We start from the raw sequence: 12,153 nt of genomic DNA, 5'->3' as shown, positions 1-12,153 counted from the left end.
AGAGGAAGAAGCAGGCTCATAGCGGAGGAGCCTGATGTGGGGCTTGATCCCATAACGCCGGGATCACGCCCCGAGGCGAAGGCAGACGCTTAACCGCTGTGCCACCCAGGCGCCCCATAAACAGAGTTTTTGAAGAAGAATGTTCAATCTCTTTGGTTTCTGAAATGATAGTTATGTAAATGAAAGTAATTTTTATGGAAAGAATATACATTAATATATAACATGGGAAGCAAATAAAAGGCAAGGGAAATTTTGCTTTAAATTTAAGTTACACTGTGCAAATGGGAAGCCAGGAGGTGTTATTTCTAGAAAAATTTATCAGATAAAGACCACTTAAAGGGACTAGGAATTTTGTCCTGAAAAAGTGAACTCTAAAGAGAGAAAGAAAAGCTTCGGATATTTAAAGGCTTCTTGGGAAAAGGACAAAGAGGGCTGTTTTGGATTACTCAGACTGACTCCCCGTTATCCTTGCTTACTTGGGGATGCACTGCAAATCCAGAAGAAACCAAGCCTTGGGGAGGACAAGGAAGTGACCAGGAAGGTGGCTGAGGGCTGCGAAATCACATCAGGAGTTATGAATGATGGCTTAGCCCTCACTCCAGTGTTTCTGCAGAATTTTATTAACAGCAGTGATGGTAATAATAACAGCATGGTAATCACTTCATTCTTCTAAGTACTTTATAGACCATGTGTATTTTAAAATAAATGTACCATGGCAATAAGGCTGCAGCCATTCTTAGATTATTTTTCTTAGCCATTCAAAAATATTTTACCTACAAACACAAATATATTTTTATATGAAAAGAAAGATACTGACAGAAATGGAATGATCCACAGTCTTTGAAACAGAGGTATGATTTCAGAGAATATACTGAGACAGGTATTAATTGAGTTTCACAAATAAATTGAGATTTTAATGGGCTTCCTCATTGTTCAACTGAAATTAAAAATCTGAGCAGTTCTTTAAATCCTTTGTCATCTCTCCCTGTTCTGTCGTACTCCTCAGAACTGCTCTTTTGCTGAGCCATACTCTCTTCCAAGTGAGGCTGATACATGAAGCTGAACACATTCTTGACTGAATTTTGTTTGACATAATGCAAGAAGAGTTACTAAAGAAATATGTATATAATAATGAATATGCATTTAATAAATAATACTAATAAATAATAAATATATTTTAATGAAACTGGAAGTTACATAAATATATAAATAATCTTTCAGAGCAAAATACTCAACAACAGCAATGATAACGAAATTATTTACAATACTGAGATCATAGATTTTTCTAGAAACAGAAGTATATTGGATATCTTTTAGGGGAAGATCACATTTATTGCCAATTGATTTCTCCAGAGAGTTACTTAGTTCTTAGTGTATCAAAAGAAAAGCTTGTAAAGCTTACATTATTTTTTTATAAGAGCTTTGTAGTTGCTCAATGCCAAGGTTCTGTCCAATTTTGCAGGTATGTCCTTATTGGAGAGTGATTGCTAGTTGTATAAGTGTATATTGATATGTTTATTAAAATTCATTTGCTTTTGATCTCTACCTCTATCTTTTTTTTTTTTTTAAAGATTTTATTTATTTATTTTGACAGAGATAGAGACAGCCAGTGAGAGAGGGAACACAAGCAGGGGGAGTGGGAGAGGAAGAAGCAGGCTTCCAGCGGAGGAGCCTGATGTGGGGCTCGATCCCAGAATGCCGGGATCACACCCTGAGCTGAAGGCAGACGCTTAACGACTGAGCCACCCAGGTGCCCCTCTACCTCTATCTTACTGTCCCTCTCCCTAGCCTACAAGCAAGCAGCAGATCCTTTTCCTTCCTTTCCTTCTTTTTTTCTTCAATACTTTGCTATGGAATTACATTTTTGAGATCAATTATTTATTGATGTTTTACTATGGGTGAGTACTTTGCTGCATGGTTCCGGAGATTCAGTGAAGAACAATACGTGGTCAAAGAACACCTCATGGCAGGTTGGTTCTGGAGGATGGTTATAGAAGGTCAGTTAAGAAGGATGGTTATAGAGGGATGGTTATGATATGTACACATGTATACACATGTACACACCTGGCCATAATACAATGTTTAAAATGCTGTAAGGAAAGTGCTGTAAGCATTAGATAAGGTAGCATTTATTTTTATAAGGGTGGTAAGAAAAGGCTTCATGAAGAAGGTTATATTTGAGCTCAGCCTTGAAGTTTGGATAATCTGTCAAAAGGAAATGATAGGGAGGAGAAACTGTTAGGTTTCTCCGTTAGGAGAAAATAGTGAGATTTTTTTTTCCTAGCTTTATAGTTTCAGTTTTCATCTTCAGCCATACAGTCCATTGCAAATAAATTTTTGCATGTGGTGTGATGTTTATTTTTTCCATATATTTATCTAGTCAATTAGAACAACTTGCTGAGTAGACTTTCCCATATACTTTAAATTATCTTGGCTCCCTTATCAAAAATCAACTCATCTTGTACACGCGGGTCTACCTCACAATCTCATGCTCTTCCACTATCTATTGGTCAATTCTTACATAAATACCATTTCAATGTCTTGATTACTATTGTTTGGTAGGAAATCTTGAAATTAGGTAGTTTTCATCCCATAATTTTGCTTTTCATTTTTTAAATAGTTTTTTGATATTCTAAATCCTTTCTATTTTCATGTAACTTTTAGAGTCAGCCTATTAATTTCTATAAAAAGCATCACAATCTATACTTACTTAAGTAGGCAAAGATTTCAAAGAGACTCCACAAAGCACTACCATTAAAAAATTACTTTGTCTAGTGATAAATTGGTAAATGGACTGATAAATTGGACTTTGTCTAGTGATAATTTCTGCTGATCATAAGGTGTGCTAAGAAAATACAAAGGTAAAATGCAGACTGAAGAAAATATTTTTAATACATACATCTTATAAAAGATTTGTATCTAGAATACATAAAGAACCACTACAAATCAATAATAAAAGGACATAAACCCAATAAAAACTGGAAGAAAAAAAAACCTTGAAGGGTATTTCACAAAATAAGATCTACAAATTGGTAATAAGCATATGGAAGGTGGTAAACATCATTAGTCGTCAGGGAAATGCACGTTAAATCACACTGTGATCAACAATTAGAGTGGCTTAAATTAAAAAGACTTACAACAGCAGATCTGAGAGAATGTGGAGAAAATAGAACTCCCACACATTGATGGTAGGAGTGTAAAGTGACAAAACCGTTTGGAAACACTGTGTAATAATCTCTTATAAAGTAAGCATATACATACCACAGAACCCCCAAATTCTTTTCCTGAGTTTTTAAACAAAAGAAATGAAACATAGTTCCACAGAGACTTGTATGTGAATATTCATAGCAACTTTATTCATAAAAGTCTCAAACTGGAAATAGTCCAAATGTTTATCAACAGGAAACTGAATAAACAGATTGTGATATATTCACATCATGCTATTCTACTCAGCAATAAAAAAGGAATGGACCATTGACACATGAAGAAACAGGGACGAATTCTATAGACATTATGTTTAGCTAAAGAAACTAGACCCAAAAAAGTATATTACATATGATTTTATTTATAGAGAAGTCAAGAAAAGGCAAAACTAATCTATGTGGATAGAAATCAGAACAGCATTTGCCTGTGGCTGGGGTTGGAGTTGACTGGAAAGGAGCACAAGGGAACTTTTTGGGTACTGGAAATATTCCGTATCTTGATTTGGGTGGTATGAGTGTCATGAGCGTATACATTTGTCAAAACTGATCAAACTGCATGAGTAAGCTCTTTTCATTTCAATGTATATAAGTTATATCTTAATAAAAATATATTCAATATAGTAATAAGACAAAGTTGGAGGAAAGCCAAATATGCAAGTGCTTTCATAGAGAGCTGGATGGAGAGTAGGGATTAGTAAGAGATATGGTTTGAGGGTCATCAATATTGGCTAAAGATTTTTCTTTACTTGTAATTGTGCTACCGAAGATGGTTTTTGAAGGAGAAAGTGAGATGACCAGCACTCTGTTTTAGGGGGATTCATCTAGCTCCGGTAAGAGGAGTAAGGATTGTGGCATTGCTATGGACAAGATATAAACATCTGCTGGGGAGACTAGGCATTATGAGGGCAGCAAGAGGAACAAAAACAAGAACAGAAGTAATAACTTTGAGAGGTTATCACAAAGAGAAAATTCACAAGATTTAATAAAATAATTAATAGAGGGAAAGAGATTAGGGAGCAAAAACTTCAGGGCCCAGCACAGTGCCTGGCAAATAGCAGATGCTCTACACATATTTGTTGAAAAAAATGAAGAAATGAATGAAGGAAGTGATAGTCTGAGAAATTCAGGTGGAGTTTGGTACTGTGAATAGGAATAGGAAATAAGGAGAAGTTGGCTGGAGGAAATGAGTTCCTCTGATTTATGTTAGACATGTTTTAATAAAGGTGTTTGCTGGACATAGAGATGAAAATGCAGAGTATACAGTGGGAACCACTGGCTTGAACATCTGGAAAGAGGTCATGGTTGGACAGAGATTTTAGGATGATTAATGTAGTGGAAATTGCTGAATTATATAAATAGAAGAGATCATCTAGGAACACCATTGAAAGAAGATAAGAGAGCTGAGAACAGAAGCTTGGTGAGGTGGGAACAGGGCCAGAGCAGAATATTGGAGAAATAGAGGCAACAGAGCTGAAACTGTCAGGGAGGTAAGAGGAGGGCAATGTTCGAAGTCTAAGGGAGACAAAGGGCATCCAAGGGATTGATGGTCAGATCTCACAAACCAGTAAGAAAAGAAAGAACAGACAATTAACAAATATAAGAGACACAAATGACTAACAATTATATGAATAAATGTTTTACCTTATTATTAATTTAAAAAATATAATAGAGAAATCATTTTCATTTCTCAGATTAGCAAAGATTTAGGAAAAAGTATATGGCGTTGACTCAGTTGGGCTGGGTAGCACAGCCTTGTAGGAATGAAGGGGCAAATGCACACTAGATTCCCCAGAGGGTAGACACTGGCTTTGTCTAGTGCAACAAATGGCCAGGTGCTATAGCCTTTGTCTTGACGTAGAAGTCACCCTTCACTTCTCTTTTTCTGTTCCCCTTCCACACATTCTATTCTGTCAGCATGTTTTATAGATTTTACCCCTGAAGACACTCCGAATCCATCCACCTGTCTAGATCTCCGCTGTTACTCCCTTGGTCCAAGCCATCAACCTCTGATCTTCTGTCCTGGCAATTATTCTTGCCTCAGATTCCTGCAATCCACCCATCCTCTACACCATAACCAGAGAGAGTGAACTTCTATTAACATAAATTATATGATGTCGACTTTTCTGCCTAAAATTCTGCAACATCTTTTAATTGGGCTTAGAAGAAATCCCAGACTTCAAGGTTGATGTCATCCAGGCTTCTGCTTACTTCTCCAAACTTATACATTTTTTTTCCCCCTGCTGATTGCTGGCCTGGTTCTGACTTAAAAACAAGTGCTCTTAACCATCATTTTGGGGTAGAGGAAGCTAGTTTCCTCTGCTACCCGCAGGTCGGTTTTCATAGGTTTATGTTATGGCAAACTGTCCTGACCAGTTGTCACCAGATGGACCAACATCTTTTGTTTTGAATTCCGAAAGTTTTGCAATTTTTAATCAATTCCCTTGAGCTCATCCAGATGCCTACTTGAGAGATTTCCTTACCCAAATGACTCTGCTTTCAGAGAAGCCACTATTTTGTCAATTTTGAAATTTAGAACAAGCCCTAATTCTAGGTCTCTGCCTGGTGTTCGTGGAACACCTCAAGCTAAATTTATATTTTCATGACTTTGCTTCCTTTTCTGGACCCTGTCTCGTCTCCAAATTGTTAGTGGTTTTCGCTGTTCTCATTTGAGTGGCCACATGATTATGGGAACCTACAAGCTGGGAAAAGAACTAGTTATTAAGATGGGGCAAGTAGAGTTCCGAACAACTTATTAACTGCTGGGTGTGGCCTGCACAAACCTGGCAAGCTCAGACTCATAGCGCTTCTCCCTGAACTTACCCTGGGGAAGAGGCTTAGCTAGCAGTTCTCTGGAGAGCCCAGGATTTGGTGCCAGGTGTTTTCCTTGTAAAACAGCTGACCGACTTCACTTAGCATACTCAGAGTCTTGGGTTGCCTCCCACAAGGAAAAACTGGTGACCCATTTCAGTCAGTACTGTAGAAAACTTTCCTTGAGACCTGAAATGGTTTGGGAAGAACAAGGAAAGTACCTATTGATTGAGTTTTGGAGACTTTTTTTTTTCTTTTTTGTACATGGTAAAATATACATAACAAAATTTACCATTTAAATCATTTTAAAGTGTACAGTTCAGGGGCATTAAGTACATCCACGATGCTATGTGACCAGCACCACTACCTAATTCCAGAATATTCTCATTCCCCTAAAAGAAACCCATACCCATGAGGAGTCACCCCTGGTTTCTCCCCTTCTGCAGCCCCTGGAAACCACAAATCTGTTTCTGTCTCTATGGATTGGTCTATTCTAGATATTTCAAATAAAGGAAATCATACAATCTGTGGACTTTTGTGTCTGTTTTTTTTTCACTTAGCATGTTTTCAAGCTTCATCTATGTTGTAGTGTATTTTAGTACTTCATTCTGTTTTGTGGCCGAATAATATCCTGTTGTATGGGTATAGCTCATTTGATATACCCATTCTTCTGTTGATAGACATTTGGGTTGTTTCCAGCTTTAGGCTATTGTGAGTGGTGCCGCTATGATATTTGTATACAAGTATTTGTTTGAATATCTGTTATTTAACTCTTTTGGGTACACCTAGGAGTGGAACACCTGGATTATATGGTAATTCTATGTTTACTTTATTGAGGAACTGCCAAACTATCTTCCACAGTGGCTAAACAATTTTGCATTCCCATTAGTAATGTATGAGGATGAGTTTTGGAGAATTTTAGGAGTGTTTTGTAAAGGTATCTGTGCTTATAAGTGAATCATTAAATGGCATTTGGGTGGTGGCAAAAAAAAAAAAAAAGAAATCCGGATTCATATTTTTAAAATGAGATGAATTTATCTCTTTCTTCTTGTTTAAATTCTCCCTCCCCTAGGGATGAGAATGGATTATGATGGCTAATCCTGAGTTGGGTCCCAGGAAGTTCTGAGAGCTACTTGTCGGGGCACCCACATGTAAGATTACACATGGAGTGTTTTGAAATCGTCACAGCTTAGCCATGTAGAAGTGCAACTTTACCTATACTGTTCCTGAGCTCAACTTAGCTCTGCTGTCCCCATTTCTGCTGATGTGAAAAGCCTCCTAATCTTGCACCTGAAAAGCAATATGGTCTCTTCTGGTTTAAATAGTGACAAGAAATTAAAACTTATTAATTACACTCAGGATTTAAACTCATTAATTCAAAGGTCAGACTGCCTACTAGGGCTGCTCTGGGCCTGGATCTCCCCACTGTTTCCCTCCATCTCAGGAAGTTAGAAACAGCATGACACTGGGGGAGGTATGGTTGGTCCACACATCCTTTTTCAGTTTCCTACTACCTCCGCTTGGGTCTTTTGGCACAAACTTTGTCCTTGCTATATCTGTCAGTATTACACTGGCAAGGCCTTGGGAATGTACCAGAATTTTCTAATGATACCCACAGCCTTACCCATGCCCTGCGGTACAAAATATGGACCCACTAAACATTCTTTTCTCAGACCCTAGACCTCCCCCCAGCCCCCTGGATTACTCAGCATTTAATCACTCTCTTAGGTCTGCAGCCTGTGGGTCATGTGTTACAAATCCAGTGGATCCTATATTTGTTCATCATACCATAGTATTTTTCATAAGGTGGGTTCCTCGTTCTGATGCAGTACTATGGAAGAAATCCATTTGGGTGGTTAGAACTTTCTAAGACCTCAAACAATGGTGCTGATTGAGGCCCTGTAGGTAAGTCAAACTCACACCTCAAAAGTGTGAAGTCAAAATAAATCTTTGTTCCTTCTAGGATAGAAGGGGTGCAATGGAGGCAACTTACACCACTAATGGATTGTTGGTGTCCTTGAGGTATGTTCCTTTATAAGGGGATAATCATTAGTCAATGTTGCTGGCAGGTTGGAGATTTAGCAGCAGTCTCGATGAGTAGAAACACATGACTGTGGGCCCGTGTATAATCTCTTTCCCTCCCACCATGTTCTACACTTCCAAACCTATTGTGCCAGCACTAGGATAGCTGATGACAGAGCTGATCAATGTCAGCCGGCCAAGTCATTCTCTCTATTGGTTTTTAGTGTCTCTTCCTTGGAAGCTACTGTATGATGGTGGTAAGATGTAATTTAGGTACAAAGATCTGTCTTCAAGCCTGAAAGTCTATCCACATAGTTCAATTCCAGACCTTTGTCTCTGATCTTCTAACATTTTCTCTTCTATATCTCTGACTAACCAGCTAAACTACTTGTTGAGTCCATGCATATTTAATATTAGGACACTTCTTTTTACATATAAAGAGGATCAGGTACATTGCCCAAAGATCTCCCCATTGGGAGAATTTCAACTAATAGATCTCATCTTCAAGACCATCACTGAATAGGGATGCATTATGGCGAAAGCCCATTTTTGGCTCTGCCCATGTACTGACACACATTCAAGGTCATGAAATAGCCCCTCTGTGAACCAAACTTAACTTTCTTCCTTCTCCATCAGCTTGTCACCAATAAGATCATGATGGGTGACATATGCTCACCTTCTTTTGCCTCACACTTGCACCTCTGGCCGTGCTTTGGCTTTGACCCCAATATTTCACTTTCGGCTTCCATTGATGACTTCTTGGTCTTGATGACCAGTTTGGTGTGTTGGGCAGAACCCGGCTTCTGTTGGGAACTTTTGGATTCATGGTCACTTTGTGCTTTGTAGTCATGAACTTAGTCTTTGCCAGGGCCAAGTAGCACATTTAAGCAGGTTTGGAAAGGTGTATAATTTTCTGCTGCTAATGATATTGCCTTGTTTCAGAACTCTAATGGTGATTCTTCTATTTTGGCTTACCTTAAACTTCACAATGTACCTTTACTTACCTTTGATGCATCTACTAACTTGGGGTCTGCTGAGTCAATGGCCCAAATGGCAAGAACACTTGTCGCACAGCCATTTCCTGCCATGGTCCTCACTCAGCTCTCACAGCCTCTTATGTCACTTGGTTTAGGGGTCAGAGGAATATTCATATATAGGCAGCCTCTAAAAGTGGGACATGAACTTAACTGTGGTGGGTCTGCTCAGTTGAGAGCAATTTCCAGTAAGCTGTCAGCTGGTAGCACCCTCAGCATCTGAGAGTAAAATCCCTTCTATCCCCAAAAGGGATTTTGGCAGCAGAGAACTGAGTCCACGATCATGATCATTCAGGTCAATGAGGCTAACAGCTAACTTATCGATAGCCACAATGGGAGTCAGAAACAGTGGGATAATACCACAAAAGTGCTAAAAAAATGTCTGTTAAACTATTCTATATCCTTCCATTAGGATAGGATGAATGAATGTGAAATAAAAACAGTTTTAGGCAAAAACAGAAAAAGAAAAAAAAAAGAGAATTTCCCCCCAGCAACTGAGACAATTAATTCTAAAGAATGTATTTCTGGCAAAAGGAAAATCATCTGAGATGAATGCAAGAAGAAATGAAGAACAAAGAATATGATTAATATGTGGGTAAATCCAAGTGAACATTGGCTACATAAAATACAAATAATAATGTCTTGTGGGTTTTATTTAAAAACCCCTAGAATTATTGCTAATATATGAATTATATATAACACTTAGAAATATAATTTTACACTTTTTAGAGAAGCCAAGAGTAACATGGGCATAAATTTAGGCAAAAACCATGCTTTAGACACATACAGTGCTTCCTCTTTAAGAAAACAAAATTAAAAAAAAAACAAAACCAAGAATACACAAACAAAAACTACCAAATAACACAAAAATAAACATCTTTAAATATGGACCATTGCACAGAATTTCACATCCCAACATGTGGTTTTGTGGTAGTTATTTAATAACAGATGCTAAAAAAAATAAATAAGACACCATGGTTAAATTGCATTTTTTTCTGTTTTTTTTTTTTTCTTCCCTAAAGAGATAATTCTCAACCACTTGTCTAGTATATATGGATTGAAAACCATTTGGAAATTACTCCATCTGTCAATGAAACACAAATACCTCTGGAGTGAAATCAAACAGCTGTTTAAATGCTCAGAGCTTCACTAACAAAGAAATCTTCTTCCTTAACACTGGCTCTGTTTACACTATTCCAAAGCAGTGACTCATTCAGGGTAAAATCCACTATTTCCAGGTTGTGTAAACACAACCATTATTTATAAGGAGATTGTAAAAAGACCCAAGACAACTGCTTCCCAGTTGAAGAATTGCTGAGTAGTTCTAAGAGTTAGACTTTTGTGTGTGTGTGTGTGTATTTGGTGAATTCAGAATTATTTGTACTTATGACCCACACTTGAAATTCACAATAGCTCTGGCTCCCTTTACTGCACAAAACTAAGTAACAAGCTTGGAATAAACAGAAGTTTTATAAGCAGCCATATAATTTATAATTCAAAAGAGCCCATTTATACTATACAGGAATTAACAAATAGTTTTCATTTAAATAAAGACACACCTTTGTTATTTTTTCTTAGTTACCTTCTCATCAACTAAGGAGGAAACTGAGTAGCACGTAGACTCTGGATTGTGATGGCTTGGGTTTGAATACCAGCTCCACCAGTGGCTGTCTACACGGACTTCGGCAAGGTACTTCTCCTTAAGCCTCAGTTTCCACACCTGTCAAGTGGCAAAAATAATACATCTCACACAATAACTGTGAAGACTAAGATAATTTAAATGTTGTAAAAAATGAATTTGTAGGAATTAAAAAATGTAAGTGATTTGATCCAATGCTTGTCACACAGCACTTAATACAAGTTACCTGTTATTTTAAATCATGAAGCATTTTGCTGGGTTTAATATTGATGACCCTCAATTAGTTAATATTCAGGTCTTGTAGCTTTTGGCAATGGATGATTATTCACATAGATCTTCTAGAAATGAAAACTGCTGCCAGTCACTAAGTTTCATTCAGATAACAACTAGGTAATTCAATAGTCAATTATTTTTAATTACTCATGACTATACAGTTAACGTACACCTGCAGGAAGCCTGGGAGGCTAAGCTGTTTAAAACCAGCCACTTCACAGTAGCTAGGTGACACACATAAACCGGGTATGGAAAAGAGTTTGATAAAGGACTATTTAAAAAGTTGTGGGCAGAGTTTGGGGGGAAAAGTGATAACCAAGCACCTGGAGTTAATAAATATGGGAGAGCGGTCACCTCTTCTAAGTCTGAAGGGGCAGGGGGAGGGTGTGGCTTCCGGATCCTGGGTTGGATAGCGGTGAGGAAAGGACCTCTGGCATTAGATGTAGCTAATGCTGTGATCTGGATAAATACCCCAACCTCACTTTCTGTCTTTTCACCCCCCTCCCAGTGCTTCCGATTGGCCAGACCTTATGTGAGAAGCCTAAGGTCAAGGGAGCCTGCTGATCGAGTACATGCAGGTCAGCCTTCTGGAGCACAGAACACTTGAGTGGATTTGGTAAAGCAAACAGAAAGCAGCCAGCATCACAGTTGCTGAGTCTTACCATAGCTGATGAGGGGCCTGTTAAAATCAGCTTCGAATATGTTGCAAGCCCACACTGTCTCTGTTCAACTCGATGACACAGAGTTCTGAACCTGCTAGGCACATTTTCAGCGGTTGGAATGCACGCAAAGTGGCTCCACGAGGAAAATCCTGGCTTTACCGCCGGTCGTTTCTACGCAGAGACAGGGTAGACTTCCACCAGGCAAAAATACCGTTAAGCTCCGTAAACTTCAAACCACGAAGTTCCCAAATTGGAACAATGTGATCCAAAGCTAGGGATTTCCTGTTTAGGTCGGTGAAGCCAGACCAGAACACAGTGAGTAAATCAATAAGCAATTGATAACCACAATTTGGGGGTTACACAGCTTACTTATGCCACCTCGCTTTTACGAAAGACCCGCAGTTTTTCCCCTAAAAGTGAAAGTTCTCTTCGGATTTCTTTCAGTCAGTGAAAACTGGTACCAACGTAGGTCTGTCTTAAAAGCGCAGGGGCGTAAGGCAAACTTTCAGAAA

General features: G+C 38.3%; 1 long non-coding RNA gene across 1 annotated transcript; it reads right to left on the bottom strand.

Moving 5' to 3' along the window:
• Positions 1-2,845: 2,845 nt before the first annotated feature.
• Positions 2,846-12,096, bottom strand: LOC117796418. Its single transcript, XR_004620917.1, has 4 exons — positions 11,642-12,096; positions 10,650-10,787; positions 9,038-9,197; positions 2,846-6,200 (listed from the first exon to the last, which is right to left on the bottom strand). It is a non-coding gene; the product is annotated as an uncharacterized LOC117796418 (long non-coding RNA).
• Positions 12,097-12,153: the final 57 nt, after the last annotated feature.

Source organism: Ailuropoda melanoleuca, chromosome 15, assembly GCF_002007445.2.
Source record: "Ailuropoda melanoleuca isolate Jingjing chromosome 15, ASM200744v2, whole genome shotgun sequence".
NCBI classification, from domain to species: Eukaryota; Metazoa; Chordata; class Mammalia; order Carnivora; family Ursidae; genus Ailuropoda; species Ailuropoda melanoleuca.
The sequence above is the reverse complement of the archived record's forward strand: the minus strand, read 5'-3'. Positions and strand labels throughout refer to the sequence as shown.